The sequence below is a fragment of the Littorina saxatilis genome, unplaced genomic scaffold, assembly GCF_037325665.1.
Source record: "Littorina saxatilis isolate snail1 unplaced genomic scaffold, US_GU_Lsax_2.0 scaffold_763, whole genome shotgun sequence".
Lineage (NCBI taxonomy): Eukaryota > Metazoa > Mollusca > Gastropoda > Littorinimorpha > Littorinidae > Littorina > Littorina saxatilis.
In genome coordinates this window covers 55327-65719 of record NW_027129611.1, presented here as the reverse complement: position 1 = coordinate 65719, position 10393 = coordinate 55327, and the positions used below count along the sequence as shown (strand labels likewise).

Genomic DNA, 10393 nt, shown 5'->3' with positions numbered 1-10393 from the left:
TCTCTCTCATTCTCTGTGAATCGTAGAAGCTTTTTTACTTTCTCTCAAATATTTCTTTGAATTCAGCTGTTCACGATTAACCTCCTTAGCTCTCAAGTTGGCATAGAGGGTCCGTGTTAATGACCAGGACTTGTTCTGCGGCTGAAGTTTTGTCGAAAGTTCCGTTCAATTTCGACACAGAGAGACACCGATCTCTCCATCAACGTCAATGTGGTACGCACGTTTTTTCATGGTGTCTTTATTTTAGGTCAAGTTTTGATTAAATGTCTTCAGATAGACTGCTAATCGAGACGAGGGTGTCGGCGTGCGCGCGCGCGCGCGCGCGCGCGCGTGTGTGTGTGTGTGTGTGTGTGTGTGTGTTCTTGTGTGTGTGTGTGTGTGTGTGTGTTCTTGTGTGTGTGTGTGTTCTTGTGTGTGTGTGTGTTTGTGTGTGTGTGTGTGTTTGTGTGTGTGTGTGTGTTTGTGTGTGTGTGTGTGTGTGTTTGTGTGTGTGTGTGTGTTTGTGTGTGTGTGTGTGTGTGTTGTGTGTGTGTGTGTGTGTGTGTGTGTGTGTGTGTGTGTGTGTGTGTGTGTGTGTGTGTGTGTGTGTGCTTGCACAGCGATTCCAGCAAAGCAATCGACAGATTTTCATTAACTTTACAAATGACTAAACAAACCCCGCACCCCGCACGTTTTGTTTCTTTCTCATTCTTTCGAAAAATGCCTTTGATTACGTCATGTCCGGCTTTCAAAAAAGTTAAGACCCCACTGTGGCGACCGGCTTTTAATCAAATTGTTTGACATTCTGGTCAAACATTCTTTGACTCAGTCCGGACTATCGGATTTTATTTCAGCCTGGTAGCTTAAACATTAATTCATTTAATATTGTAAAAAGTTGTAATGAACATTGAAAATGTAATAATCGATTCAAAAATATTTGCATTGTATTCGTTATCATTTTCTTAATCCAGTACTATACCGTTATGTCGTATTTACCCTGAAAATGGGCATAGAATATATATATTTCGAATGGTTCGAGGAGACCAGAGCGACCCGTCTCGGTGTCCGGCTTGCCTCATTTGTCTTGGTGATGACTGATCCCGTCTTTCAGTGTCGATCTTTTAGTTAAGGCCTACAGGCTGACCAAATGAGTTGATATTGCTTCACTCGACTTGTTTTCTTCTCCTCTTGCTTAATATGGTTCGGTTTATCTCCGGCCATGCCCTTGACTCTGTCTCTCAGTCTGTCTGTCTCTGTCTCTGTCTCTCTCTGTCTGACTGTCTGTCTGTCTGTATATCTCTCTGTGTCCGTGTCTCTCCCCCCCCCCTCTCTCTCTCTCTCTCTCTCTCTCTCTCTCTCTCTCTCTCTCTCTCTCTCTCTCTCTCTCTCTAGGCAACGCCTAAAATCTCCATCCTTCTGTAATAAAGTTTAATCAATCAATCAATCAATCAATCAATCAATCAATCTCTCTCTCTCTCTCTCTCTCTCTCTCTCTCTCTCTCTCTCTCTCTCCCTGAATAAGAAACTATAACCCTTTTCTTTCTTACTATCTATATTATGTGCGTATAAGGGACGGGTTGTAGGATTAGGCTTTGCCTAAAACCTCTATCCTTTGGTAATAAAGTTCAGTGTCAGTGTCAGTGTCAGTTTCAGATTCAGTTTCTCTCTCTCTCTCTCTCTCTCTCTCTCTCTCTCTCTCTCTCTCTCTCTCTCTCTCTCTCTCTCTCTCTCTCAGCACCTGTTTGCTTATGCCATTACCCTCGTTAATAAAGAATTTGTCATTGTCATTTGTCATTGTCATTTGTCATTGTCATTTGTCATTGTCATTTGTCATTGTCATTTGTCATTGTCAATGTCATTCTCTCTCTCTCTCTCTCTCTCTCTCTCTCTCTCTCTCTCTCTCTCTCTCTCTCTCTCTCTCTCTCTCAGCACCTGTTTGCTTATGCCATTACCCTCGTCAATAAAGAACTTGTCATTGTCATTTATCATTGTCATTTGTCATTGTCATTTGTCATTGTCATTTGTCATTGTCATTTGTCATTGTCAATGTCATTCTCTCTCTCTCTCTCTCTCTCTCTCTCTCTCTCTCTCTCTCTCTCTCTCTCTCTCTCTCTCTCTCTCTCTCTCTCTCTCTCTCTCTCTCTCTCTCTCTGTCTGTCTGTCTGTGGCTGAATAAGATGGATTGGGGACCGCCTTGTTCTTCAATTTCTTCTTCTTCAACGTTCGACGGTTGTGTCACTCATAGTCTGAGGCCTGCCTGTGTTATGAACTGGCAAGTAAGGCGCAGATCTTCCACAGTTCCCCAGTTTTGCATCTGGAGTTGTGCTCTTTGGCCAGGTCTGGTCGCCTTGTTCATTTAAGGGCAGAGATGGCAAGGCAATTAAGATTTGTTTCTTTGGAAAGCTGTTTACCTTTTTATATTTAGTCATGTTTTGACTAAATATTTTAACATCGAGGGGGAATCGAAACGAGGGTCGTGGTGTATGTGCGTGTGTGCGTGCGTGTGTGCGTGCGTGTGTGTGTGTGTGTGTGTGTGTGTAGAGCGATTCAGACTAAACTACTGGACCGATCTTTATGAAATTTGACATGAGAGTTCCTGGGTATGAAATCCCCGAACGTTTTTTTCATTTTTTTGATAAATGTCTTTGATGACGTCATATCCGGCTTTTCGTGAAAGTTGAGGCGGCACTGTCACGCCCTCATTTTTCAACCAAATTGGTTGAAATTTTGGTCAAGTAATCTTCGACGAAGCCCGGACTTCGGTATTGCATTTCAGCTTGGTGGCTTAAAAAGTAATTAATGACTTTGGTCATTAAATATCTGAAAATTGTAAAAAAAAAATAAAAATTTATAAAACGATCCAAATTTACGTTTATCTTATTCTCCATCATTTGCTGATTCCAAAAACATATAAATATGTTATATTCGGATTAAAAACAAGCTCTGAAAATTAAATATATAAAAATTATTATCAAAATTTTTTTGTCGAAATCAATTTAAAAACACTTTCATCTTATTCCTTGTCGGTTCCTGATTCCAAAAATATATAGATATGATATGTTTGGATTAAAAACACGCTCAGAAAGTTAAAACGAAGAGAGGTACAGAAAAGCGTGCTATCCTTCTCAGCGCAACGAATACCCCGCTCTTCTTGTCAATTCCACGGGCACTGCCTTTGCCACGGGCGGTGGAGTGACGATGCTACGAGTATACGGTCTTGCTGCGTTGCGTTGCGTTCAGTTTCATTCTGTGAGTTCGACAGCTACTTGACTAAATATTGTATTTTCGCCTTACGCGACTTGTTTTCCAATGTCCTCGATAAAAACACGTTTTTTGGTCCTATTAAGTAATTTTCGAAGGATTTTGGGTCAGAATTGACGGTTTTTTTGCGATTTTTTTTAGGGTAACTGTACCTGGTTAATAAAACATTTTGAAAATGATCGCCTTTTTGCAAGAAAGAAGTTGAAGAGGACAAATCTACTTCGCACAATGATTCTATGGTGTTCGAAGTACCTAACAATGCTGAGAACCCAAAATACGTTTTTGGACCAAAATATCTAGCCATCAAATGAAGACAGATCGTATTCTATTTTGACACCTACATTTGTCTCTTCTTTGTGATGACGATAAAATTACTCTTCATAGTTGTCTGGATATCAACGTTTCTATCTTTCCCGTGTAGAAACCATCATCTAAAACATCGCAGATCTGTTATGGATTTTACGTAGGATAAAAAAAGTCTTCTACTTTGATTGACTCTTTCCAGGAACGTAACAGTAAGAAATATTAGAGACTTTTTTGTTTGTTTGCTTGTTTGCTTACCGCCCAGCCGACCACGAAGGGCCATATCAGGGCGGTGCTGCTTTGACATTATAACGTGCCCCACACACAAGACAAAAGTCGCAGCACAGGCTTCATGTCTCACCCAGTCACATTATTCTGACACCGGACCAACCAGTCCTAGCACTAACCCCATAATGCCAGACGCCAGGTGGAGCAGCCACTACATTGCCAATTTTAAAGTCTTAAGTATGACCCGGCCGGGGTTCGAACCCACGACCTCCCGATCACGGGGCGGACCTATTAGAGACTGAGACTTAAGACAAGAAACATCTCGAAATAGAGAGTACCATCCCATTTCCCGTGTAATTTCACCCCCAGGGCTTTGTGTGTCATAACCTATTTTTAATCAGACATCATTGTATTTGGAATCCGGTTCTTTGCTTGAAATCTGCAAATTAAAACTACTCCTCAGAGGTGTGTGTGTGTGCTTGTGTGTGTGCGTGATTGTGTGTGTGTGTGTGTGTGTGTGTGTGTGTGTGTGTGTGTGTGCGTGCGCGCGTGTGTACGTGTGTGTGTGAGTGTGTGTGTGTATCTGAGAGAGAGAGAGAGAGAGAGAGAGAGAGAGAGAGAGAGAGAAGCAGACAGAGAGACAGACAGACAGACAGACAGGGAGAGAGAGTGAGACACACGCACACAAAGATAGAGACACATGCAGTGACACACAGGGACGCTGTTCTTCACTCGTCCATTTTCGTCTAAAGAGCATATAAACAGTCACCATTAGAGTAACTCCAACAGGCAAGTAAACACTTGATTATCGCTTAATCGCGGAAGGTAGTGCAAGGAGTGTGCTTTCTGAGAGCAACCTGCACTTATTAGCAGGTGTCAGCGTTTAATGCAGCATATACGCAGAAAATAATATCTAATTAATTAATACGAGAAATTATAACGCGCACATATCTCACCTCAAGGCGCACTCATCTAGTGCTCAAGCGTTTTCATTTTATAATATATAAATTTTTTTTTACCTCAGTTACATGCAGGCTGCTCCAAGCCTTAGTTAGTTGCCCTTTTTTCGCTGCGGGGAGCATCCTTCTTCATTGGTCTTTTTTTTCTCTCAATCATATCAAATAATCAATGGTGCTCAAGTGTTGACGCGTGACGTTTAGGGCAATTTCAGGAAACGAAGATGGAGAAGCGACGTGTAAAAAAAAGTTAAAAAAACAACAACCCGAGAGAGAGAGAGAGAGAGAGAGAGAGAGAGAGAGAGAGAGAGAGAGAGAGAGAGAGAGAGAGAGAGAGAGAGAGAGAGAGAGAGAGAGAGAGAGAGAGAGAGAGAGAGAGAGAGAGAGAGAGAGAGAGAGAGAAACTGAAACTGAAACTGAAACTGAACTTTATTACCAAAGGATAGAGGTTTTAGGCAAAGCCTAATCTTACAACCTGTCCCTTATACAAACACTTAATACAGACGCACATAATATAGAGAGAGAGAGAGAGAGAGAGAGAGAGAGAGAGAGAGAGAGAGAGAGAGAGAGAGAGAGAGACAGAGAGACAGACAGACAGACAGATAGACAGACAGACATACAGACAGACAGACAGACAGAGAGAGATGCGAGAGAAGGATACTGATAGAGAGAAAAAGAGAGAGAGGGAGACAGAGACAGAGACAGAGACAGAGCCTGACAGAGAGACAGAGACAGAGAGACAAAAAGAGACTGAGTAATAAAAATAAACACGCTCAAAATATTGCGGTCAATGAATTACATCAATGGAAAGCAGCGTCTCAGTTGTCTGTCTGTACCGTTTTGGAACTCTAAGACAGTATTTTTGGCTGGTATTATACAAAGAGCAGTAGTGTCGATTGATGATCATGCACAAGAAAGAGGAAAATGACCAGTCAGCGGAGACAGATACCGTGCATCATGTGTCTCAAGTGGAATACTGATGAGAGACGGATATAGAATATTTAGACCTTCCAAAGCCATCTTTAGAATCCAGCGGCCCACTCTGCACCTCAGCATAATCATACCGCACGGATGGGCGGGGATGTAGCTCAGTCGGTAGCGCGCTGGATTTGTATCCAGTTGGCCGCTGTCAGCGTGAGTTCGTCCCCACGTTCGGCGAGAGATTTATTTCTCAGAGTCAACTTTGTGTGCAGACTGTCCTCGGTGTCCGAACACCCCCCGTGTGTACACGCAAGCACAAGACCAAGTACGCACGAAAAAGATCCTGTAATCCATGTCAGAGTTCGGTGGGTTATACAAACACGAAAATACCTGCCTAAATGGCGGGGTAAAAAAAGGTCATACACGTAAAATTCCACTCGTGCAAAAAACACGAGTGTACGTGGGAGTTTCAGCCCACGAACGCAGAAGAAGAAGAAGAAGAAGATACCGCACGGATTTAAAGGCACAGTGATCCCCGTGGAAACAGTTCGGCTCACCATCTCTGATCTGGCCTGGCTTTTACGTGTGAGTGTGTGTGTGTGTGTGTGTGTGTGTGTGTGTGTGTGTGTGCTTGAGTGTGTGAGTGTGTGTGTGTGTGTGTGCTTGAGTGTGTGAGTGTGTGTGTGTGCTTGAGTGTGTGTGTGTGTGTGTGTGTGTGTGTGTGTGTGTGTGTGTGTGTGCTTGAGTGTGTGAGTGTGTGAGTGTGTGTGTGTGTGTGTGTGTGAGTGTGTGAGTGTGCTTGAGTGTGTGTGTGTGTGTGTGTGTGTGTGTGTGTGTGTGTGCTTGAGTGTGTGAGTGTGTGAGTGTGTGTGTGTGTGTGTGCTTGAGTGTGTGAGTGTGTGTGTGTGTGCTTGAGTGTGTGTGTGTGTGTGTGTGTGTGTGTGTGTGTGTGTGCTTGAGTGTGTGAGTGTGTGTGTGTGTGTGTGCTTGAGTGTGTGTGTGTGCTTGAGTGTGTGTGTGTGTGTGTGTGTGTGTGAGTATGTGTGCGCGCGTGTGTGTGTGTGTGAGTATGTGTGCGCGCGTGTGTGTGTGTGTGTGTGTGTGTGAGTATGTGTGCGCGCGTGTATGTGCGTGTATATATATATATATATATATGTGTGTGTGTGTGTGTGTGTGTGTGTGTGTGTGTGTATGTGTGTTTTAGTGTGACAACGAGTGAAAACATGCAACCCTGGTGTAATACATGTACCAGGACGGTTCAGAATTAACTGTAACAAGGGTGGTCTGATCCTGGCCTTTACACGCGTGACACAGTCAGAAACGTCTAATCGAACAAGTCTCTGTGACCATAACCACCTTTTCTAGACCTTAGGCTAACATTTTTATTGAAGAAGTTAAAAAATCACGACTTTCTCAGCACAAATAGACGACGCCATGATTGTAGCAGTCATGCGAAGTAAACTGTAACCACAGCCAGATTCGCACAGGACACAGAGGGCGAACAGAAAATGCAGGAATGGAGGCAAGAACAAGAAGCCCACATTTGCAGGGCGTGCACCAGATCAAAAGACGGCAGGAGTCTCCGACAAGGTATTCAACAGCACTTCTTTCCACTGTACACCAGACCAAAAGACGGCTCGACTCTCTGACAAGTTTTTCACCAGCACTTCTTTTCACAATGTTTTCTCAGACCTCTCCGTTTTCGGAGAACAGCAAACAAGACGTGATGCTGTGGATAGCTCAAGAGTTTGCGGGTGGTGCATTGCCGGAACTAGACACCACAAAGTCGGAATATCTTATTGGGGAAGGAAAGGACAGAGACGGTAGTTGGAACAGACAGAAGCAGCGACCTAATGGATTAGACGCCGGCCTCCCAGGCAGAAGGTCGTGGGTTCGAATCTCGGCAGCGCCTGGTGGGTTAAGCGTGGACATTTATCCGATCTCCCAGGTCAACTTATGTGCAGACTTGCTAATGCCGTATTCCCCTTCGTGTGTATACGTAAGCACAAGACCAAGTGCGCACGAAAAAGAACATGGAAATCCATGTTAAAGTTCGGTGGGTTATAGAAACACGAAAATACCCAGCATGCATCCTGCGAAAGCTGCGTATGGTTGCCTAAATGGCTAGGTAAACTCGGTCATACACGTTAAAGCCACTCGTGCAAAAACATACGTGAACGCGGGAGTTTCAGTCCATGAAAGAAGGAGAAGAAGAAGAAGAAGAAGAAGAAGAAGAAGGAACAGAAACAGAAAACAAACCATACAAATAAACCTGTGGACAAAGATAGTTGGCCAACAGCGAACCTAGCTAGACAACAGTGGCAGCTTTTCGTATACTTGTAACAAAAATCATCTCTGAAGGAAAACTGTGTTGGAACATCTGTCGCTGGAATAAAACGTGTGCATAGAGTCCGATGAGTAAACGATGGCTGTGAGAAACGATACACGCCTCACCGTCTCACACAGAACACGGCAATCCCTCCGTTAGAAACGATACACGCCTCACCGTCTCACACAGAACACGGCAATCCCTCCGTTAGAAACGATACACGCCTCACCGTCTCACACAGAATACGGCAATCCCTCCGTTAGAAACGATACACGCCTCACTGTTACGAAGCGGTTTACTCGTATTTTTGGTAATGTGTATTGTTGTAAATAGAATAGACTATAGCGATGGTCAGACATTGGAAAGGGCTATAGGCTGCATACCGTCACGGTGACCGCAGTTGAACGTTTGTGTAACTGACAAGGTTTTTCACATGCAAGTAATGCAGGCGACAGCTCACTGGCAATGTCATAGCAAGAACGACTTTGTAAAATCAGTCGCCGTCAAGGAGCCAAGCTCGACTCATGTTTTTCGTAACACTTTAGCAGACGGGCTCCTGTTTTAGGTATCTGACTGAAGAAGGATGAAGACTGACGAACTTTCCCTATCAGCTTACATGATATCTTCCATTTTCATATTCATGCCAGGCCGGCGACTGTACTAAATGTTGGCTTTACACTCTTTTGAGGTATGTTTGAAACCGGTTATATTTTCATGTCATGTTGTCGTATGTGAAGAGTGACTGTTTCTGTGTTTAACGTTATTGTGTAGGCCTAAGCTATTGTGCTACACTGCTTAAACATGTGAGGGTTTTACGTAACGTTTTCTTGGCTTTAGAAAACAGGAATTAACGTGTAAATAATTATATTGGCTCATGCAGCTTAATATGTTGGACGAGTGAGTATTTTTATTGTGCGAGTGAAAGAAACTAAAGACAAGTTGATTTATGGACTATAAACTTTACAGTGTTCCAACTGGAGGGTTTCATCGACGGAGGCTGAACTGAACTGGTGACTGCGGCTTGGTGTACATGACCATGGCATGGAGAGCTGGCAGAGTTCTACAGTTAGCCGCCGAGACGGACTGGAAGGATCAAGGACTACGTCAAGCAATGGTTGCGGTGTCGTGAGGACTGGTGCACCCTTGTCAGTCGTCTGAAGGACTTACAGCCATACCAACATCTTGAGGGCCGAAAGATGGCAGTGGGGTAACGTACAGTAGAATATCTATTCGTCTTACCTGTTAAGCTGCTTTGTTTGAGCCAAAAGGTGTCTGCGTCTTGGACTGTAGAGTTTCTTGCGGTGTTGTCGGCCTAGAGTACTGGTCGAAGCCCGGAAATGATTTTGTGATGTAAAAAGCTTTGTAAACTAATAATAATTAGTCTTGGCAGTGTCAAGATCCATTTAACACCAGGTTTTTGCGTGTGTGAGTGCGTGTGCGCTTGTGCCTTGTAAGCTACGGTAGCGGACAACTATTCAGATTACATTCAAGTCTGTAAACAAATACTAAACTTATAGAGTGGTGTAGAGACATTTATGATTGTCTAAAAACCGGGCTATACCACTCCATAACACTCACCGTCTCACACAGAACACGGCAATCCCTCCGTTAGAAACGATACACGCCTCACCGTCTCACACAGAACACGGCAATCCCTCCGTTAGAAACGATACACGCCTCACCGTCTCACACAGAACACGGCAATCCCTCCGTTAGAAACGATACACGCCTCACCGTCTCACACAGAACACGGCAATCCCTCCGTTAGAAACGATACACGCCTCACCGTCTCACACAGAACACGGCAATCCCTCCGTTAGAAACGATACACGCCTCACCGTCTCACACAGAATACGGCAATCCCTCCGTTAGAAACGATACACGCCTCACCGTCTCACACAGAACACGGCAATCCCTCCGTTACAAACGATACACGCCTCACCGTCTCACACAGAACACGGCAATCCCTCCGGCAGAAACGATACACGCCTCTCACCGTCTCACACAGAACACGGCAATCCCTCCGTTAGAAACGATACACGCATCACCGTCTCACACAGAACACGGCAATCCCTCAGTTAGAAACGATACACGCCTCACCGTCTCACACAGAACACGGCAATCCCTCCGTTAGAAACGATACACGCCTCACCGTCTCACACAGAACACGGCAATCCCTCCGTTAGAAACGATACACGCCTCACCGTCTCACACAGAACACGGCAATCCCTCCGTTAGAAACGATACACGCCTCACCGTCTCACACAGAACACGGCAATCCCTCCGTTAGAAACGATACACGCCTCTCACCGTCTCACACAGAACACGGCAATCCCTCCGTTAGAAACGATACACGCCTCACCGTCTCACACAGAACACGGCAATCCCTCCGTTAGAAACGATACACGCCTCACCG

At 44.5% G+C, this 10393-nt stretch overlaps 1 long non-coding RNA gene across 1 annotated transcript; it reads left to right on the top strand.

Annotated features, from left to right (window-relative positions):
* The first annotated feature begins 8335 nt into the window (after positions 1-8335).
* LOC138957845 (uncharacterized) lies at positions 8336-9384 on the top strand. Its single transcript, XR_011453203.1, has 2 exons — positions 8336-8665; positions 8944-9384. It is a non-coding gene; the product is annotated as an uncharacterized lncRNA (long non-coding RNA).
* Positions 9385-10393: the final 1009 nt, after the last annotated feature.